General features: G+C 47.8%; 1 long non-coding RNA gene across 3 annotated transcripts in view; it reads right to left on the reverse strand.

The window, feature by feature from the left end:
* Positions 1 to 22,408, reverse strand: part of LOC145346501 (uncharacterized) — a 174,356-nt gene that overhangs the window by 47,670 nt on the left and 104,278 nt on the right. For 2 of the 3 annotated variants that reach the window (XR_013887702.1, XR_013887701.1), the window contains exon 4: positions 7,740 to 7,894. This is a non-coding gene — a long non-coding RNA (uncharacterized LOC145346501). Of the gene's footprint in view, positions 1 to 7,739; positions 7,898 to 22,408 lie in introns of all 3 variants that reach the window. The other variant, XR_013887703.1, reaches the window with a different exon arrangement.

Genomic DNA, 22,408 nt, shown 5'->3' on the forward strand with positions numbered 1-22,408 from the left:
GACTGATCTTCAATTCCTGAAGACTCCAGGCCATTCCTGGAGGGTTGGCAACCCTGGACCACAGCCAAGTTCGACAGAGTAATTTTTCAACATATGAATCATGATGTGATAGCACTGAATCAGCTCCTTTTCCTTAACGGGCCACAGGAGGAGACAGCTAATAAAACTGACAGACAATTATGGCCTGCCTTGCTGTTGGCTTCTAAGGAATCCAAAGTATTGCATCGGGGAGTGTGCTGGTCAGCACGGAAAGATGGCCGCAGTTACTGGCATTTCCCATGGGGGTTACATGACCCTGGAGTAGTCACTGACTATTACCGACTTTTCACACAGTTTGTCTTGGATTAGGAATTGGAAATCAAGATTCTTTAATCAGTTGTTGCTTTGACTGGAATGGGACTGATTGCGTTCCTCACTAGAAGACCCTTCTTTTGTGCTGTGGTAACTAACTCCAGGGACAACATTTTTGCATTGACAGGATCCCCTCCGCCATCCATCCCACCACAACACAAACTCAATTTCACAGTAGGGAGCACAGTGCCTTGGATGGGAAGTCCAGTTAAGCCCTTATTAGGGCATCTTAAAGGCCCTTTCCCACCCAGTCTCAATGTTTAGGCAAGTGGATGCTGGTTGTGGATCAGGGTGCTGAATAGAAAAAGTGAACAACCATCTCGATCTTGGGCGGGATGTGGGGTGATTGAGTGGGGACTCAATCTGATGGCCCTTTCAGATTTGGGGCACCCTCCCCACAGGGACAGGAGAGCTCCAGCCACTCTCATCCTCTCGACACCACGATTGCCACCGCCGCCCCCCCCCCAAGCCAATCTGCTTGACTAACAGCTCCCTGAGGCTGGACTTCCACCCAAGAGTAGACGGATATACCTGCTTACTGCCAATCAAAGCTCAATTGAGCACAAAATGCCAGTAGGCCAGTCAAAGTCGGCAGCATGCATTCTTCGCCAACTCGGAGGATGGTGGACGTCAAGCTTTTGCCATCCTGAGAATTCAGACCAAGGTATCATTTGTCCCGTTCTTGAACCATGCAACGTTCTGAGACTGGGCGGCCTGCAGAACACCCAACCTGCAGTCAGAGGCAATATTAGACAGTGCCCATTCCCTCTGACCCTGTCACCTCACCCACTTCAGCACAAGGATCAACATCAAAGCAATCTTGTAGAACAATGAATTTATTGTGGGGAATTCCCTGCTTTCTACCACACACAGTGATTCAGACATACCAAATTCTCAGTGAGAAACTTCCAGTTCTTTTTCCTCCCCCTTCTCATAAAAGGGAAAGTCGCCATAATCCCAGATGACCAATGCTGCTCTCCTCTTTGAAGTGGTGGTGACTTAACCTAAGGATCAACACAGCTGAGGCGGCCATGGATAACCCCTCTGCATCACAAACCAGCCACCCAGCCAACTTAGCTAGACCTTCTCATACAAGTCCTGGGAATAACTCCTGCTCTGCCCAAGACTGCAAGAAACTACATGAATGAAGCCCAGTCCATCAGGCAAACCAGCCTCCCATCCACTGACCCTGTCTACACTTCCCACTGCCTCGGGAAAGCAGCCAACATAATAAGAAATAGGAGCAGGAGTAGGCCATCTGGCCCTTCGAGCCTGCCCCGCCATTCAATAAGATCATGGCTGATCTGTCGTGGCTCAGTTCCACTTTCCCGCCCTCTCCCCATAACCCTTAATCCCCTCTCTTATCAAAAACCCATCAACCCGCTTCTTAAAAATATTTAGCGAGGCAGCCTCCACCACTTCAACGGGCAGAGAATTCCAGAGATTCACCACCTTCAAGGACCCCCACGCACCCGGACATTCTCTGTTATACCTTCTTCCATCGGGAGAAAGGTACAGAAGTCTGAGATCACGTATCAACCAACTGGAGAACAGCTTCTTCCCTGCTCTCATCAGACATTTGAATGGACCTCCCTCGCACTAAGTTGATTTTTCTCTCCATGCTGGCTATGACTGTAACACTACATTCTGCACTCTCTCCTTTCCTTTTCCATGTACATTGTCTGTGCAGCGCGCAAGAAACAATACTGTACACTAATACATGTGGCAATAATGAATCAGATCAAATCAACTAAAGTTGTTTCTGTAACTATCCACTGATTGATTAAGTGAAGGGCTTTGTCCAGTTTCAAGATGACAAGATGCATTTTAAACGCGGGATAGTTACATTTATATATCACTTCACTGAGCGCTGTTACTTCGAAAGAAATTGCCGGCTCAGTATCCACCAACCCCCTCACTCAAATTCAGAAGCTAGCAATGTTGTGCGAGGTGTGACAAGAAGCTGTGTTAACAATTTGTACTTGGCAACTTATTCTGTGCTAATGAAAAATTCTAAAACAGTTCTTGACAATGAGGCTGCAGTATTCTGCGCTGTAAATATTCTAATAAGCCAGGCGACAGCAAGCTCGCCCTCAGTTAACCACAGTTGCAGCCTTTGTGGCGCATCTTGGGCACATGCAATGTACAGTTAATGTGACTTTGTGGCCATTACTGGGTGGAACTTAAGTGAACAGTAAAAGTTAAAAGCTAATAGGAAAGAATACTGCAGTGTCAATAGGGCAACAGAGTAGCAGCGCGGATAGTCATCATCCAGAGTTGGCTCCAAGCCCAGACATTATTTTCAAAGACTTCCGATCTCCTTGGGGTCCCTTTCTGCCAGATAGCATTGGCAAGCTGAGAAGACAGGTCACCCACTACAAGCAGCGGACACTTTCCTGTGCCAATGCTCTCCTCGCCTCCAAGAAGGCGACTCGCACAAGGCTGCGGTGCCACGGCAGCGAACCGAGAGCCCTCTCGTACGGCTCTCCACGCACGTGTGATGCGAGAGTTGTCAGCAGGCTATATGAGTGCAAGAGCATCACTGCCGACACCAGCCCTGTTCCCAGTCAAAAGTCTACCCACATGTCCGGGGGGGGGGGGGGGGGGGGGGGGGGGGGGTGAACTGTAATAAGCCAGAGTGGGACTCAAAACTGGGACCTTTCAATAGCATGGCGCAGTCACATCATATTGAGGTGGGAGTTGTGGGGGGGGCGGGTTGTGGATAACTACCACTTCTGTTTCTCTTGCACCATTTACTGAGCGATATGCAGGTTTTAGTTGGATTGATTTGCCCTCCAAGCTTTGAGTGCATCATCCACATATGTCACAGCAGATGGTAAAGCAATTTCTCTCTCTCTCTTCAGGTACCGTGCCCCAAGACAGCGTTAGTGACCGTGTGTTGGTCCAGGCTCTGCTCGGCACGGAGTGTGCAGTGGTTTGCCAATGCCTTCTGCAGGTTCTGGCTGAGTAGGAGAATTTCTCGCCTGCCATCAGGCACATTGGAAAGATTAGCGGGTTGGCGGTCACCCTATTTGGCCACATTGTGAACGGGCCTTTATTGGCCATTATAGTGGGCAAGTTGGCTACTGGCTCAGGAGAAAGGATTGGCACATACTGCCCCACAAGGTACCCCATGGTGAACATCACAGCACTCAATCCATTTGGGTGCACGTGCACATACACCTATAGTCAAGAAAAAGGCCATTCTCCCCATCGAGTCTGTACCAACTGCAATCCCACCCAGGCCTTAGCCCTGTAACCCCATGTATTTATCCTGCTAATTCCCCTGACAATAAGGGGCAAATAAGCATGGCCAAACCGCCTAATCCGTGCAGACACAGGGAGAATGTGCAAACTCCACACAGGCAGTGACCCAAGGCCGGAATCGAACTTGGGTCCCTGCCGCTTTGAGGCAACAATGCTAACCACTATGCTGTGCAGAAAAATACACTGGCATAGCATCTAAATAGCAGCAGGTGGGTGGCATTGAAACTTAAAATAATAAGATTAAAAGACTACAAAAAACAGTAAATTAGTTGCTGACAGAACCAAGAGAAAGGTTTTCCTCACAGTTGTCTATTTCTCTGCATCTTTCTCTATCAGTATAAACCTGTGCGTATTAATATCAATTTGTGTCAGGACAGGGTTCCAGGGTTTAGGGTGTGGATCAACTGGAGATGATGGGGCTATTCCACTTAATGCAGAGAAGGTGAGGAGGTGGTTTGATGGAGATATTTTAAATCACAAAGGGTTTCCACAGAGAGAGACCAACCACAGGGTCAAGAACCAGAAGGCTGTTTGGTTTTGTGGTGATTGTCAGGAAGAGCTGGGGGGACGGGGTGGGCATTTTTTTAAATTCATCAGTGAGACATGGGTGTCGCTGGCTGGCCAGTATTTACAGCAAGAGGAAGAATCTTTTCATGCAGAGATCCAACAGCGAGTTTCAAAAGGGGATTGAATAAATTCTCACAGAAAAAAGGTTTAGGGAATAGGGGAAAAAGCAGGGGTCTCAACCAACTGGATGGCTCTTCGAAAGAGCTAGCAAATACTCCATGGGCTGAATGGCCTCCCACTGTGCTGTTTTAATCTGTAATTCTATGAATACTAATCTATGTCTATACGTCTCTTGAATGGCAGTCTGTGTTTCCACCCAAACGCTTTCACAAACATCTACTAAACCAGAGAAAAGTAAATAAATGACTCTTTCTCAGCCTTCCTGCTATTCAAAGTTAAAGTTCATTTATTAGTGTAACAAGTTGGTTTACATTAACACTGCGACGAAGTTACTATGAAAATCTCGTAGTCACCATACTGTGACACCTGTTCAGGTACACCGAGGAAAATTTAGCACGGCCAATATACCTAATCAGCACATCTTTGGACTGCGGGAGAAAACCGGAACGCCTGGAGGAAACCCACGCAGACACGGAGTGAACGTGCAGACTCCACACTGACAGTGACCCAAGCTGGGAATCGAACCCGGATCCCTGGCGTTGTGAGGCAGCAGTGCTAACCACTGTGCCACCATGCCATCCCACTAACTAGTCATGAAGAGTGGGCTCAGAGCAAACAAGCAGCTCATTTTAAACCACTTCTCAGCTGCCCAAACAGTGTAACTGGTTAAGAAACATTTCTCGTGTGTGGGGGGACCTGTTACAGGCAGTGTGCCAGTCAAATACGGCCCAAGTACCAACATCAGACTTAGTTCATCGAGAAGGCAGAGTACAAATCATAGATTCCCTATATGGTTGATTCAAAGACCATTTCAGCCTCAGGCGATCGTGTGGAGTCTGCACGCTCTCCCCGTGTCTGTGTGGGTTTCCTCCGGGTGCTCCAGTTTCCTCCCACAGTCTGAAAGACGCACTGATTATGTGCATCAGCCATGCTAAATTCTCCCTCAGTGTACCCAAACAGGTGTTGGGAGTGTGGTGACTAAAGGATTTTCACAGTGACTTCATTGCAGTGTTAATGTAAGCTTACTTGTGACTAATAAATAAAATATAAAACTTTTCGTTAAATTTAAGGGCGGCATGGTAGCACAGCGGTTAGCACTGTTGTTTCACGGCTCCGGGGACCTGAGTTCGATTCCAGGCTCGGGTCACTGTCTGTGCGGAGTTTCCACATTCTCCTCGTGTCTGCATGGGTTTCCTCCGGTTCCCTCCCACAGTTCAAAGATGTGCGGGTTAGGTTGATTGGCCGTACTAAAATTGCCCCTTAGTGTCCTGAGATGCTTGGACTAGAGGATAATATTTGTAGGGATATGGGGGTAGGGCCTGGGTGGGATTATGGTCAGTGCAGACTCGATGGGCCAAAAGGCCGCTTTCTGCACTGTAGGGTTCTATGATTCTACACCAGATTACGAGGATAGGGTCTGGGTAAGATGCTCTATTGGAGAGTTGGCACAGGCTCAAAGGGCCAAATGGCCTCCTTATGATAACTCCCCATTGCCTGTCTGAAAAGTGGCTCCTATGATCTTCTAATAATCAGACTTCCAGTAGCACTCTTGATGCGTGTGGATCCATTATCTCAGGATTTCAACAGTGATGTAAAAGTGCCATTAAACATGGCCTCCTTCCAATGGTAGGCAACTCATTCTAACAGACAAATTCAAGATTTCTAAAGTTGCTGTTCCTTTAATATTCTCGCCCGCCCCTCAACCTCTTTCTGCCCTTCAACATTCACACCTTCTCCCCTCAATTTGATTTGATTTATTCCTGCCACACGTATTGGGACGCAGTGAAAAGTATTGTTTCCTGTGCACTATACGGACAAAGCATACCGTTCATAGAACACACAGGAGAGAAGGAAAGGAGAGGGTGCAGAATGTAGTGTAGAGTTCAGTTTTAAGAGCATAGGACAAGAGTAAAAGACAGAATTAGAGGGTGTGCTGGGGACTACTCGCCATCGCTCCGGCGCCATCTTGAAGCAGTCCACGAGCAGGGAGGCGAGTCTGGATCACTGCTGCTCATGCCCATTTCTAAACCCGGGCCAGCTCAGCAGGCCTAGCTGGAGGGGATTGAAGGGAATGTCAGGACCAATTTTCCCACAGCTCCACTGGATCCAGATGAAACATGATGTGGAGATGCTGGTGTTGGACGAGGTTAAACACAGTAAGAAGTCTCACAACACCAGGTTAAAGTCCAACTGGTTTATTTGGTAGCAAACGCCACTAGCTTTCGGAGCTGGCTGTTCCTTCATCAGGTGGGTGGGGAGAGTTCTCCTGCCCACCTGACGAAGGAACAGTCAGCTCCGAAAGCTAGTGGCGTTTGCTACCAAATAAACCTGTTGGACTTTAACCTGGTGTGGTGAGGCTTCTTCCAGGTGAAACGCAGGCGGGATTCCAAACCGTCATCCTCCTCCAGTTCACAGATCAATGCTCCATGAAACATCACCTTGCAGCCACTTAAAAGATGCTAATGGTGAAAGGAGACAGACAAGGGACTCCAGCTTTTCGCACAGGCCCCACAGGTTAGCAGCAGTCAGCAAGTGGAGCATCTCTTGTAGTCAGCACCCTATTACCTATTCAGGAATCAGAAAGTCACTGTCCGTGGGCCATTCATAGGTTTCACCCTGTGAATGGAGAGGAAGTGCAGATATTTAGCACAGCACGCCCCGTGGCTAGTGCTTGGAGGAAGTAAATGCTTTGAATTAAGTGCTTTGCATGAGAAGTGTCTACCCGAGATGAGCTCCTTACTATCCTCCCTCAACCGGCAAGGAACACCCTCCGCTCGCAGCCAGTCTGCCTCGGAACTCTCTGAAAGGAAACGTCCCTTCAGCTCGACGGGGAACGGAGCCAGCATCATATTTTCTTTAGAAAGAAGGCACTGAGGAGCGGGCCAGGAAAAACGCGTTGAGAGAGGAATACCAGGAATGGGGAGGTGCTCTTCAGAGAATCACCCAGACGACTGCACAATACTCCTTTACATAAGCTGCCGGGGACCCACCAAGGAGCCCTCACAGATATTTTAGGAACGCACACATCTGCCGACGTTTTAAAAGCACACAAATGCCACGAGGGAGAGGGGGCTGGAAGTTCTACTGGAACTTGGCCCAAGAACTGCCAATCTTTAAGAGCTGGAGTCTGAGAAGCGATTGTTTCCGAATAAGCAACCATGATCCCAAGAGTAGCTGCTTTGATGACTCAGCCTGCTCTTCCCGCTAACTAGATATCATTTCCTCTTACCATCACGTGGAAATTTCATTCAGTTCAATAGTTCAACAATGGTAACTCCATCAATAAGAGTCACTGGGAGCTAAGGTCAAAATTCGGCAGCGGGAAATGCACTGTTTGTAAAAACATTTATAAAAATCACACACTACACACACACTCGTACATTATATACACACATACACTACATACAGAATATTTTTAGAGAATCACTTCTTACCTTATGATCTTCACTCTTTGGTTTGAGAAAGAGGAACTCACTGGGTTTCCTCTGGCTTTGAGTCATGAGGGAACTGCCCGCCGTGGTCTCCTGAGTCTGAGAGGGGGGTCGGGCACTTCTGCCCCAGCAAACGAACCGACCCTCCACAGCCCAAGCTGCTGAAGCAAAAGAGGATTCAGTGCACAACCTCAAATCACGCAGGAAATTAAAAATACCCTGAGAAGCCTGCACCAATTTCCTCATCAGACCAAACGGTGGCTGGTCCCAGGGATTCACCACATCCACCCAAGGAGCTTGAACGTGCGCACACAAATGTGTGCGACGCTGAAACGACGGCCAAAAAATTAGTTTAAGCTTTTGGGTTTAGTGTCACATGTAGGCTTATGTTAAAACTGCAGTGAAGTTACTGTGAAAATCCCCAATTCGCCGCACTCCGGCACCTGTTTGAGTAACGGAGGGAGAATTTAGCATGCACCTAACCAGTGTGTCTTTCGGCCAGTTTTGCGCTCATGAACACCACCAGTTGCGGCGTGGTGACAGTGACTGAGTGCAAAAGTGTACTAGTGATTGAAAATTTGGAAAACTCCAAAGGAGTACGTGTTAGGTGAATTGGCCACGCTAAACTGACCCTTAGTGTCAGTGGGATTAATAGGGTAAACACATGGGATTACAGGGATAGGGCCTGAAAGGGATTCTTGTTGACGCAGACTGGATGGGGGTGATCGAAATCGAAGGCCTAAAAGGTTAGGCCCTGTGTCAGATGCTTGTGCCCCTCTGCGGGAAGGCTGTGGGGTTTGAGTCCCGAGTACAAGAAGTTGATCTCACAATCAAGGCTGGCACTCCCCCCCCCCCACAGCGCAGTGCTGAGGGTGTGCTGCACTGCTGGTGGAACAGCAAAACCGAGGCAGTGTCTGCTCTCTTAGCTGTGCATCACAAAAGTGTCCTTGGCTAATCTTCACCCCCTCAACCAACACCTAAAGATTTGGTCATTATCACATTGCCATTGGGAGAACAGAGCACAATCCAAATGCCACGTTTCCTACACTACAGCAGCAGCTTAATTAGCTGCAAAACCTTTTGAACGGCGATGCTTAAAGGTGAATCGTTCTGCCTTCTAAGTAGGTTTCTGAACTGAAATAAGGAATTGGAGCCTGTAATAAAACGATTAAATGATAGTGAAAATATGAAACGACAATACAAAACACTCCAAGGGTCTATGCAGAGAACTGACATAGCAATGTTTTAATGGTGAAATTCTTCTTTCAAAGGCGAGTAAATGTTGTGGTATCTGCATGTTTGCCTCCCTTTTCTCTTCATGGGGCAGCACGGTGGCACAGTGGTTAGCACAGCTACCTCACAGCCACGGACCCAGGTTCACTGTGTGGAGTTTACACATTCTCCCCATGTCTGCACGGGTTTCCTTTGGGTGCTCCGGTTTCCTCCCACAGTCCAAAGATGTGTGATTTAGGTTGAATGGCCGACTAAATTGACCCTAGTGTCAGGCGGATTAGCAGGGTAAATATGTGGGGTTACTAGAATAGGGCCTGGGTGGGATTGTGATCAGTGCAGACTCGATGGTCCGAATTGCCTCCTTCTGCACTGTAGGGGTTCTATGATTCACGGATGTTGGCCAACTCTTGCTTTTCCAGCATCTTCTGTTTTTACGTTTTCAAAGGCAACAGGTGACTGAGGCCACATCGAACTTCCCAGCTGAGAGAAGCAACTCAAATCCCTGCACATAAAACCGTGCGCACACCCAGCTGGAGTGCCCGACCAGTGAAGTGTGGGTGCTCACAGGGCGGGGTGGAAAAGAAGGCCCACAGAGGTGGGGAGAGATAGAACAGCTTCCTGATAGAGAGGCCGGGATGTAGGGGCACCTGCAGGGGTCCTTGTGAGGTTGGGGGGGGCAGGGCGGGGGGAGGGGGGTGCGGTGATGCTGGATGTAGGAACGAATGTGTTGAGGATGACACCCTCCCCACAGCCATCCTCCTTCCCTTGCGAGGCCTGAGCAGGGTGACTTACTGCGTGTCCCCTGAAAATTGAGGGCTGTGAGGAGAAGCCCCTTAAATGGTCACTTATTGTCCACTTAGGGGGCCTTAATTGGGTTCAAGGGCTGGCGAGCAGGGCTAGCTAGGCCTCACCTGCCACTGGGAAATTGTGGATAAGTCGGCGGGGGAAGGGATGGCAATGGGGAAGCCATTTGAAAAATTCTGTGGACCTTCCCAACCTGCGGAGATTTGGGGGAGGGTGGGGGGAGGGGAGAAACAAGTGTAAAGTTCAACCCCGTTTTTCAATATTTTCGGTCGGCCTGGATTGTGAGGAATGGGACAGCTCCCAAAACTTTCCACTTAAAAACCATGACTGTAGCCTCACCCCGAGCCAATATTCGATGTCATTTCCCTGTCGAGTGGATGTGAATGGGATTGCTGGCGTTCACTGTAGGTCAAAGTTGACAGACACAAAGCGAGAGGAAGAATGTGAAACAGCGCAAGCAACTTGCCTTCACGGTCGGGCCACTTTCCATAGAGGTGGTGAATCACAGCATCAACCCCAAACTGGGAGTTTAACTGTCACCAGCTGTATTCCCAAATACTGTTTATCTTCACAAAGAAGCAGAGGGTTTTGATCAATGATTCAGCATCTTGGAGCCAGGATCAGTCTCCTTTTGAGCAATAATTGGGAGCTTTGGAATGAGAGGCTGCCATTATGCTTTCAAACAAAGTGCAAATCCCACTTTGTGGGATTAAAAGCAAATTAACGCGCAGATTCTGGGAATCTGAATTCATAAAACTCAGCGGGCTTGGCAGCATCTGTGGAGAAGCGAGAGTTAACGTTCCAAGAGCAATGTGGCTCTGGATCGGAACCCACATAAGCAGAGGTGAGGGGTTGTGGCTTGGTCCAGTCTTGTCAAGGTGGAATGAGGAGAAATTTAGGAAGGCTTCAGGCCCAGCAAGATGCAGGGGGAATGAAAGCAGACAATAGTGCACGGGAGGCCAGAATCAGGAGGGATGCAGAGATCTCGGGAGGGTTTGGTGGCTGGAATAGATTACAGATAGGGTGGATGAAAATAAGTGACGAGGGAGTTAAAAAGAAGGAATTTTGAAATTGAGGCACTACTGCGCTGGGATCTACCATGAGTCAGCGAGTGGATTGGCTCAACCAAAAAGCAGGGGCATTGATTTAGGGTTTTCACAGAAGTACAAAGGATTGTGAACTTAGCCCAATCCATCGCGCAAACCAGCCTCCCGTTCACTGTCTCCATTTTCACTTCCCACCGCCTCAGAAAAGCAGCCAGCATAATTAAGAACCCCACGCACCCCGAATATTCTCTCCCTCACCTTCTTGCGTTGGGAGAAAAATTCAAAAATCTGAGGTCACGTACCAACCGGCTCAAGAACAGCGTCTTCCCTCCTGCCGTCAGACTTTTGACTGGACCCACCATATACTAAGTCGCTCTTTTCCACACTCTAGCTACGGCTGTGACATTACATTCTGTACCCTCGCCTTTGCTTCTCGTCTATGTTCTCTAGGAAAGGTATGTTTTTGTCTGTACAGCGTGCAAAAAACAATACTTTTCACTGTATCCCAATGTATGCAACAATAATAAATCAAATTATGGACAGGAAACATTCTTCATGTTGTTCTGTACCTCTCTAAAAGTCAGCATGACAAATGTATATTTTGCCAGAATGCAGAATTGGAAAGGGACATGCACATTAAAAGCTATATACCAGTATTTGTTGTTGGGTCCATTCACTAGGCACAGCAGATGGCATTTTATGATACCAATTACCTCACTGTGACGTCCGTTGCTAAGTGTCACTAGGAAGCTCTTGCCAATGAGTCTCCACTAGCAACCCTTCCTGTATCCATCTGCACGTATTCCTAAGCAGTGGATTACTATATTGACGCCAGCGTTAAGAGCATAAACAGACGCGGCACACTGGCCTCGCTAACACTCCTGTCTATTCAACACGTCAGATTTATACATTACTCAGGAAAACAAACAGGAGACCAGTCAACACACAACCTGACTCTGTTTGGCTGCTTCTGTGCATAATGGCTCAAAAATCCAAGTTGGTTTGTTTGGGCTGGTGTCCAAAGTTCACCAGCACAATGCACACACTTTTTAAAAATCCCATCTCCTCCTCCTCCCCACCCGAAATTTCCTTCAACCCCCGCGCTCCCTGTAGGTGCTGACTTGTACTGAAATACAGCTCCACAGGGCTGGCTACCTTCCCGAACTGAGCCCGACAGAGCGTTCTGTGCAGTCGGCGTCTGGGCTGCTGTTTATCCACATTTCAGGCTGCGGGCAGACAGAAAGGCAGGAACACAAAACACAATCCCCTCGTCCCCCACCGCGAGTCTCAGACGTAAACACTGGCTCCTCAGAACAAAATATACCAAAGTAATACGGATGATAACATGAGTAGTAATAATGGTGATTATATATAATTGATTATTATTTATTACCAGCAGTAATATATAATCAGCATTAATATTTGATTTATTATTGTCACATGTATTAATATAGATTGAAAAGTAATGTTTCTTGCGCACTGTACAGACAAAACATACCGTTCATAGAGTACATAGGGAAGGAGGAAAAGAATAACATGCAGAATGTATTGTTACAGTCATAGCTACGGTGTAGAGGAAGATCAACTTAAGATGAGGTAGGTCCATTCAAAAGTCTGATGACAGCAGGGAAGAAGCTGTTCTGAAGTTAGTTGTTACGTGACCTCAAACTTTCATATCCTTTTCTCAACGGAAGAAGGCTGAAGAGAGAATGTCTGGCATGCGTGGGGTTCTTGATTCTGCTAGCTGCTTTTCCGAGGCAGCGGGAAGAACAGACGGAGTTAACGGATGGGAGGCTGGTTTCCACGATGGATTGGGCTACATTCACAGTTCTTCGTGGTATAATCAGAACAATGTCTCACGTAATTGAAAAAAAAAATCTTCTGAAATATTTCCTACTGTATTTCTCAACCGGAACCTAGGTTCTAAACAACAAATGGTATTTACAAAGCGCCTTTAACATTGCAAAACATCCCTAGGTTCTTCACAGAATTGTTTAATCAAACACATTTTAATATTATCAACAGCCTGGGGATTACCATTGACCAAAATCTGAACTGGAGCAGCCATATAAATACTGTGGCTGTAACAGCAGGTCAGAGGGTGGGAATCCTGTGACGCGTAACTCATCTCCTGAATCCCCAAAGCCTGTCAACCTATCCACAAGACACAAGTCAGGAGTACGAAGGAATACTCCCCACTTGCCTGGATGAGTGCAGCTCCAACTACACTCAAGAAGCTGGACACCATCCAGGACAAAGCAGCTCGCTTGCTTGGTATCCCATCCACAAACATTCACTCCCTCCATCACCGACGCACTGTGGCAGCCGTGTGTACTATCCACAAGATGCACTGCAGGAAGTGTGAAACTAGGCACATTGAGTGGCACTGCCTGCGCCGGTTGCACAGGATAACCATCGAGTGTCCTAATCTCTCCCACTGTCTCATCGTTTTAGTCAGCTGTGGGTCCACTTGCAGTCGCCATTTTCTGCCCACTTTACACAAGTCAAAGAAAGCAAGAGAGTCCACTAAAGCTCCCGTAAAATCAACAGTGGCATTGGTTTTGAGCAGAAGAGGTGGGGGAATATTTTCCTCATGTCACCCAAAATCAAAAACTAGGTCTTGTTGGCCATTGGGTTCTTGATTTAAGAACCACCCCCCACTCCACTCCGTGGCAGGCGTTCCTGAGACCAACCTGAGTGTGGGTGGATTTGCCCAGACGATGGAAAATAACTCAAAACCTCACTGGGCCTCGCACTAGCTGTCATCAAGAGGACAAGTCAACCAAAAGGAACTGTCCCTGGTCCTGTACATCCCTCCTGAAAGCCTTCAAGGCTCACACCTGCTGTTCCCAGCTGGCTACACCGGAGGGCTAGGATGTTTTGTTGCAAAAAGGATTGTAAATATGAAGTGCTAAAAATAAACATGCAACATGACACGCCAAGCTCGCTCCCTTCAACTTAAACTTAACTTACACCATCCTGAAAATAGCACTCTGGTCAATCAAACTAATTGAAATGGATTTTTAAAAGATTTTTCATGGGATGTGGGACTCACTGGCTGGACCCGTATTTGTTGCCCATTCCTAAATGCCCTTGCACTGATTGGCTTGCCAGGCCATTTCAGGGGGCATTTAAGAGTTGACCACATTGCTGTGGCTCTGGAGTCACATGTAGGCCAAACCGGGTAAGGACGGCAGATTTCCTTCCCTACCCAAAGAACATTTTTGAACCAGATGGGTTTTGCCAACAATCAATGATATTCCATGATCACCGTTATAGTCATAGAATATCTACAGTGCAGGAGGCAGCCATTTGGCCCAGTGAGTCTGCATCGACTGTCTTACCCAGGCCTACCCCTTGCCCTATCACTGTGACTGCACATGTTTCCATTGGGTAATTATCATAACCCACACATCTTGGGACACTATGGGACAATTTAGTATGGCCAATCCACCTAACCTGCACTTATTTGGAATGTGGGAGTAAACCGGACCACCCAGAGGAAACCCATGCAGACACAGGGAGAATGCGCAAACTTCACACAGACAGTCACCCAAGGCCGGAACAGAACTTTGGTTCCTGGCGCTGTGAGGCAGCAGCGCTAATCACTATGCCACCGTGCCAGATTAGCTTTTTTAACTCCAGATTTTTTCCTTTTTAGTCTGAACTGAATTTAAATTCCACCAGTTGCCCTTGTGGGATTTGAACCAGTGTTCCCCCAGAGCAACAGACTGGGCCCATATCAGTCCATCGACACTACCACTACACACCTTGAGTATCCCTACTCTATTTCTGTGCCAGAACACGGTTTGCAATTATCTACAACACTTTCAAATCCAAGACTCTCGGATATGAGGCAGGGGCTTTGACACATTTTTTTGACAAGTGTCAAGAATTAAGAGACAGCATAAGGAAAATTTACTGGAATGACGCGAGGCCTGGAGAAATCAAGAGTTGTTCTCTAAGAGAGGAGAAGGATCACAGCAGACCTGGCAGAAGTGTATAAGATTAAATAAGGAGAGACCGTTCCAATGGCCATAGGCTCAGTAAACAGATAGACGGGTTTTGAAACGCCACAATAAGTAATATAAGGAGAATTTTATTTTTAAATAGTGAGATGCTGCGATCTAGAATAGACAGTATGAAAGGTGACTGAAGCAAATTTAAATAGTAACTTTGCAAATGGAATCGGTTAAATATCGGCATGGTTGCACATTGGTAGGCACTTCTACCTCTCAATGCTAGTCTCACAGGTTCAATTCCAGCCTGGTGTCATTGTCTGTGTGGAGTTTACACGTTCTCCCCGTGTCTGCATGGGTTTCCTCACACACTCCAAAGATATGCAGGTTAGATGGATTGGCCATGCTAAATTGCCCTTAGTGTTCAAAGATGTGCAGGTTAAGTGGATTAGTGGGGTAAATGCATCTGGGTAAGGGATTGGGGCTAGGAGTGGGGCTGGCAAGAGGCTCTGTCACAGACTGGTCCAGGCTTGCCAGGCCAAATGGCCTCCTTCTGTAGGGATTCTATAACTGCAGACTCTGAAGAAAGCTACAGGGAGTGGGACAAAGTGGACAGCTCTTTCAAAGGGGTGGAAGGCATGACTGGCTGAATGGCCTCCTTCTGTACTTGCATCATGTTAAATGGCAGCTCCCAACTTAGCTTAGTGCAAACTCAGTGGGCTGTGCGAGAAAATTAAAGTTTATTTATTTGTGTCACAAGTAAGCTTACATAAGAAATAGGAGCAGGAGTAGGCCATCTAGCCCTTCGAGCCTGCCCCGCCATTCAATAAGATCATGGCTGATCTGTCGTGGCTCAGTTTCACTTTCCCGCCCTCTCCCCATAACCCTTAATCCCTTCTCTTATCAAAAACCCATGAACCCGCTTCTTAAAAATATTTAGCGAGGCAGCCTCCACCACTTCAACGGGCAGAGAATTCCAGAGATTCACCACCCTTTGAGTGAAGAAGTTCCTCCTCAACTCCGTTCTAAACCGCCTCCCCTTTATCTTGAGGCTGTGCCCCCTAGTCCTACTGTCTTTTTTGAGCGGGAAGAGTCTCTCCACCTCTATCCTATCCATCCCATTCATCATCTTATACGTCTCAATGAGATCTCCCCTCATTCTTCTAAACTCTAACGAGTACAAGCCTAGTTTATTCAGCCTCTCCTCATAGCTCAATCCCCTCAACTCCGGTATCAGCCTAGTAAACCTCCTCTGCACTCCCTCCAGGGCCAAAATATCCTTGCGCAGGTGCGGCGCCCAAAACTGCACACAGTACTCCAGCTGCGGCCTCACCAATGCCCTATACATTAACATTGCAATGAAGTTACTGTGAAAATCCCCTGGTCGCCACACTCCGGCACCTGTTCGGGTACACTGGGGGAGAATTTAGCATGGCCAATGCACTTAACCAGCACATCTTTCAGATTTTGGGAAGAAACTGGAGCACCCAGAGGAAACCCATGCAGACATGGGGAAAACATGCAGATTCCGCAGACAGTGACCCAACCCAGGAATTGAATCTGGGTCTCTGGTTGTGTGTGTTAGCAGTGCTAATCACTGTGCCACCCAAGCTAAAAAAAAAAGACCTTAAGTATTTCCAACAATGGTTTCCCTTGGGATTCAGTCATTCCCTACCAATATTCAGCACAATTTATAAACAACAAGTCCCATCCAATTCCCAACCAATGGTCAGTCTCGCTATTGGGACCACATCACTCTGTGAATCTGCTCATTCCTTCTCTGTTTAATTTTCCCATTCTACGTCTCCAGTGGCTCTCATTATTCTCACACTCAGTGATTATTGGAATATTCTTGTTCTAAAACCCCAGGCCATCGAGAAAGGAAAATTTAAGATAATTGGCAAAAGAAAAGCCAGGCCAGATGAGGGCCAACCCCGTCCACAGCTGGGATTATCCAGTCCCGCTGCTGTGACTGGCTGAGCGCCGAATTCTCCGTTCCTGCTGGTAGTGGTGGCAGGGCGCGTGAGACCGGAGAATTCCAGTGTTGTTTTCAAAGACAGACATGGGCTGCTGCGACCTGGGGTGCACTGTCCAAAAACAAATTCAATCATCACTTCCTGAAGGGAACTGGGTAAAGGAAGGGCTTTCAGAATCAACGGGGAAAGAGCAGGGGAGCAGGATTAATTGGATAGCTCAGCCAAAGAGCTGGCATGGCCACAGAAGCACAAACAGCCTCCTGCGACGCTGCAAAGTGGACGGGCCAGGGCTTGGGTAGATGTGAAGGGGCAGGTGGGGGTCAGAATTCTGTCCCCGAAGAGGAAGACCAAACATCCCCGCCACCCCTACATCCCCCACCCTCATCTTCCAGCGAGCGAGGGCGAGAATACAGGAAAACCAGCTAATTGGACCTGCTTCTGCAGCTCCCTAACAGCCTGCTGACCCTGACTGCTCGGGCCCACACGTGAAGAATGGCCTCCCGCGGACAAGTCCTGAGAACACCAGCCTGACAAATCGCGCTGCAACATTTGCCAGAGCCTTCTGAACAGGAGGAGGGAAAAATATTAGAGACAACAAAAAAAAAATCAAGGCAATCTGTGAACAGTGATTCAGAGAGTGATGGCAGAGCCAACACTTCTTTTCAGCCCACTAATGAGATCATAAAAGGTCCGAAAAGCCCATGACAAACACTTCAAACTTTGAGTTTGCAAAGCGGGATTGTTGTGAAATGCGAGCACTGCTATTTTGTTTCTCTCAGCCTAACACTTCACTGAATTTTATCCCGTTACGAGAGACGAGGAAGCTGGGAATTCAGTCTCAGCTTACAGACGACTCTAACCCTAACCTTTTTGGGAAGAGAGTTCCAAAGACTCAGATCAAAGTGTTGCCTCAAACCTGTTCTAAATGGGGGTGACCCCCAACTGAATGCTGTACCCCCAGAGTGCTGGGCATGGTGGTGGTGGGAAGTGGGGTGAAGGCTCTCAGGAAACTCCAGCACCTCCTGTTGCCAAGGACAACAACTTTCATTTGTATAGCAACTTTGATGCAATGAAACATTCCTCATTGAGGGATTGCTTCACAGGAGTGTTATAAAACAAGAGTACGACACTGAGACACAAGAGGAGAGATTAGATCCAATGACCAAGAGCGTGGATAAAGAGGTAGGTTTAAGGAGTGCCCTAATGGAGGAAAGCTAGGGGAAGGGACAGAGTTGTTTGCAGGGGGGTTTGCAAGCTTGGGGCCAGGGAACTGGGCAAGGCCACCAATGGCCAAACGATTAAAACTTGGGATGCTTAGCAGGCCAGAAATAGAGGAGCAGAGATATCCCAGAGACCTGAGAGGTTGGAGCTGATTACAGAGATAGGAAAGAACATGGAATTTGAAAAGGACATGGGAATTTTAAAACCAAGGCACTACGCAACAGGGGGCCAGTGAGCACAGGGGGACTGCTGTGAATAAGACACAGCAGCAGAGTTTTGGGTGATCTTACGTTTATGGTAGGGGGTGGGGGTGGTAGAATATAGGGCACCAGTCAATTGCTGCAGTTAATAGTCCTTTCTTGCCCTTGTTATTCCAACATGTTTGAGGGCTTACTCCATACTTGCAGCCAGTGTGGGGCAAGGAAGAATTAGAAGGAAGGTAGACCAGATCTTCCATGTACCAATTCTGCTCGACAGAAAATCAGGAGGCCCACTGTGAATTCTTGCCAGCTCTTCTAGATGGCTGCCTTTGGAGCGGCACAGTGGCTAGCACTGCTGCATCACAGCGCCAGGGACCCAGGTTTGATTCCTGGCTTGGATCACTGTCTGTGTGGAGTTTGCACATTCTCCCCATGTCTGCGTGGGTTTCCTTCGGGTGCTCCGGTTTCCTCCCACGGTCTGAACCATGTGTAGGTAAGGTGGATTGGCCGTGCCGCATTGACCCTACGTGTCAGGGGGACTGCTAGCTAGGGTAAACGTGTGGGGTTACGGGAATTGGGCCTGGGTGGGATTGTGGTCGGTGCAGACCTGATGGGCCGAACGGCTTCCTCCTGTACTTGTAAAGATTCTATTCTATGATTCCCGCTCGAAGTAACGAGTCAGCCTATCAAGTTTGAAAGTGCCAGGGTGATACTTTGCTGAAGAAGTCTGTGGAATTCCACTGTGGGCAACTGGGGTTGAGCAGGGGCTGTAGTTTAGGATGTGCCATTCAGAAATCACTAAATGTTTCTCTCTTCAGACACACATGCGTGGGCACATGCTTCAAATAACCAAGCCCAGGCCCAAAACTTCCAAATAATTGAAGAAAAAGTAAATCCTGCGCTGGAAAAGACAATAGAATATGTTGCATGGTTTGGAAGGCAAGCATCTGCTACAAGTCAGCCTTGACTTCACCTCAACGATAAGCTGAAAAACAGGTCACAGTTGTAACTGCTGCCACTGGAAACAAAAGGGGACCAGTTGTTTGATAAGTGATACCATGAAATTCTTTGTTAATGTGATACAGGCCCACTCTGCTGGAAGCCGTGGCCCGGTAGGGGTTTAACCAAATCAAATAAATAAGTGTGACCAACATGACACAACTGCCAGCTTCGCAAAAGCCATACAATGTCACTCATCGCTGACTGATGTCTGCGTGGATCTGGAAATTCTTCACCTTCCTGGCCCTGGGGAGCAGTTAGGACGCGCGCACACACACACACACACACACATTTCCTTTATTTGTACACCATTCCAAGTCCCCCCAGTTTGCAAACAACAAAATACTGGGTCCTTTAGAAAAACAAATTTAAAAGACTGATCAAAGCCACCCTGCCAGACCTCTGCTTGGGTGATCAGAGACCAGCATTCCCACAAGCTCTGCGGAATAACCCAAACCCTCGCCTACAACGGAGTGACGGAACCACCTCCCCCATCGGGAGAAACAGGAAAATCATTTTTGTTTAAAAAGCACCAAAATTATACAGAATAATCAAGGTGTGCGAAAAATCGTGATCCAAATGGACGACAAGGTGGCACAGCGATTAGTACTGCTGCCTCACAGCGCCAGGGATCTGGGTTCGATTCCCGGCTTGGGTCACTGTCTGTATGGAGTTTGCACATTCCCCCCATGTCTGTGTGGGTTTCCTCCGACAATCCAAAGATTTGTGTGTTAGGTTGATTGGCTATGCTAGATTGACCCTAATGTCAGGAGATTAGCAGGGTAAATGTGTGGGGGTTACAGGAGTAGGGCCTGGGTGGGATTGTGGTCAGTGCAGACTCGATGGGCCGAATGGCCTCCTTCTGCACTGCGGGGATTCCATGATTCAAATGGACACTTCAGTTGCCAAACCTGCTCACAGCAGCTTATAAACGCAATCTTATCCAGTGATCTGCTTTTCTTTAAGGCAGTGAACATTTATTGTGGAGTCTCGATGCGCTTTACAAATGAACAAGGCGGTGTCAATTACTTAGATTAGTCAAATACCTAAAAACATCCTTGAAAGTCATCTCTTGACTATCACAGTTTATACTGGTGGAAGCAGAGGTCTGATACTTTGAAGTACAGCTCTGACTCTTCCTTTACTCATTTGTGGGACATGGCAACCGCCGGCTGGTCAGCATTAATTGCTCACCCCGAGTTGCCCTTGAGAAGGTGGTGGTGAGCTGCCTTCTCGAATCGCTGCAGTCCACGTGCTGTGGGTTGACCCACAATGCTGATAGGGAGCGAATTCCAGGATTTTCATCCGGCGATTGCGAAGGAACGGCGATATATGGTGAGTAGCTTGGAGGGGAACTTGCAGATGGTGGTGCTCCCATGTATCTGCTACCCTTGACCTTCTCGATGGGAACGGTCATGGGTTTGGAAGATGGTACTTAAGGGTCTTTGATGAATTTCTGCAGTGAATCTTAGAATCATAGAATCCTACAGTGCAGAAAGAGGGCAGTCGGCCCATCGAGCCTGCGCCAACAACAATTCCACCTAGGCCCTATCCCCATAACAGTGTGCATTTACCCTAGCTAATCCCCCTGACATTATGGCCATGCTAAATTGCCCCTATCAACCTAACCCGCACATCTTTGGAGTGTGGGAGGAAACCGGGGCACTCAGAGGAAACCCACACAGACACAGGGAGAAAGCGCAAACTCCACACAGACAGTGACCCAAGCCAGAAATCAAACCCGAGTCCCTGGCACTGTGAGGCAACAGTTCTAACCACTGTGTTACCGTGCCGCCAATCTTACAGATAGTAGACACGGCTGCGACTGAGCGTTGGTGTTGGAGGGAGTGGATGTTTGTAGATGCGGTGCTAATCAAGTGGGCTGCTTTGTCCTGGATGGGGTCAAGCTTTTTGAGTGTTGTTGGAGCTGCACCCATCCAGGCAAATGGGGTTGAAGAACTGCTGCCAACCAGAAATCTAATCGTGAGGCGAAACTCTGGCACCCAGGGCAGACAGAGACTAAGTAGATCGCATCCTGAAGAAACAGAATCAAGCTCTGCCGTGTTTCTATCCTAACTGAAATGCTACTTCTGAGGTTTTCCATTTGTCTCCCACATCTCGGAGTTCCCAGGCTCCCTCAGGATTTCTGTCCATCTCGTCCCAGTTAGGCTTAGCGCCTGTCCATTAGAAGTCGCTATAGTTCAGATCTGATTGGTCCACTGGTTGCTAGGGCTCCTGATGCAGCTTTATGGAATTGGGCTGCCCACTCCAGCTAGCTCAGTGATGGCGTTGCAGTAATTTGGGGCAGTGGGCAGAGAAGAATTTCAACCCTAAACTACTGCTACCAGCCAAAAGAGAACTCCCCAAGTGTTGGATTTTTTGAGATTACCCCTTCCATCAAAATGAGCATGGTCAATAGCTGGCCTCTATGAGGAGGTATCTTTGAGTTACTTATTCATGGGGTCTTGGAGATGGTGAGAAAGCCACACACTTCATTGGCAGGCAATGGTGGGCCTTAAACCATGCACTCATGGCAATCCCACTATGTTGAGCGGACCTGATCCTTAAACAAGGGATAGTGATACATCTCCTATTCTGGACAGCATGACACTTGGAAAGTGTCATTTGGAAAGCTCAAATGGGGGAAGACTGCGCTCCTGTCTCTTATACTGATTTATTAGTGTCACAAGTAGGTTTACATTAACACTGCAATGAAGTTACTGTGAAAATCCCCTATACACCGCACTCTGCTGCCTGTTTGGGTACACTCGTGCGAAATTTAGTATGGCCAATGCAGCTAACCAGCACATCTTTTGGACTGTGGGAGGAAACTGGAGCAGCCGGAGGGAACCCATGCAGATACAGCTAGAATGCACAAACTCTGCACAGACAGTGACCCAAGGCCAGAATTGGACCCAGGTCCCTGGTGCTATGAGGCAACAGTGCTAACCACTGTGTCGTCCCACACAGACCTGTGGCACCAATAAAAATTAATACAAATAAAATAAAAAAATGTAGACCAAAGATGTGTGGGCTAGGTTGACTGATCATGTTAAATTGTCCCTTAGTATCAGGGGGATTAGCAAGGTAAATATGTGGGGTTACAGGGATAGAGCCTGCCAGCAACTGGAGTTCTCTGTGCAGTTTTGGTCCCCTTACTTGCATAAGGATATATTGGCCTCGGAGGGAGTACAGAGAAGGTTCACCAGGCTGATACCAGAGATGAGGGGGTTA

The sequence above is a fragment of the Carcharhinus amblyrhynchos genome, chromosome 8 (assembly GCF_965287045.1).
Source record: "Carcharhinus amblyrhynchos chromosome 8, sCarAmb.v2.hapA, whole genome shotgun sequence".
Classification (NCBI taxonomy): Eukaryota; Metazoa; Chordata; class Chondrichthyes; order Carcharhiniformes; family Carcharhinidae; genus Carcharhinus; species Carcharhinus amblyrhynchos.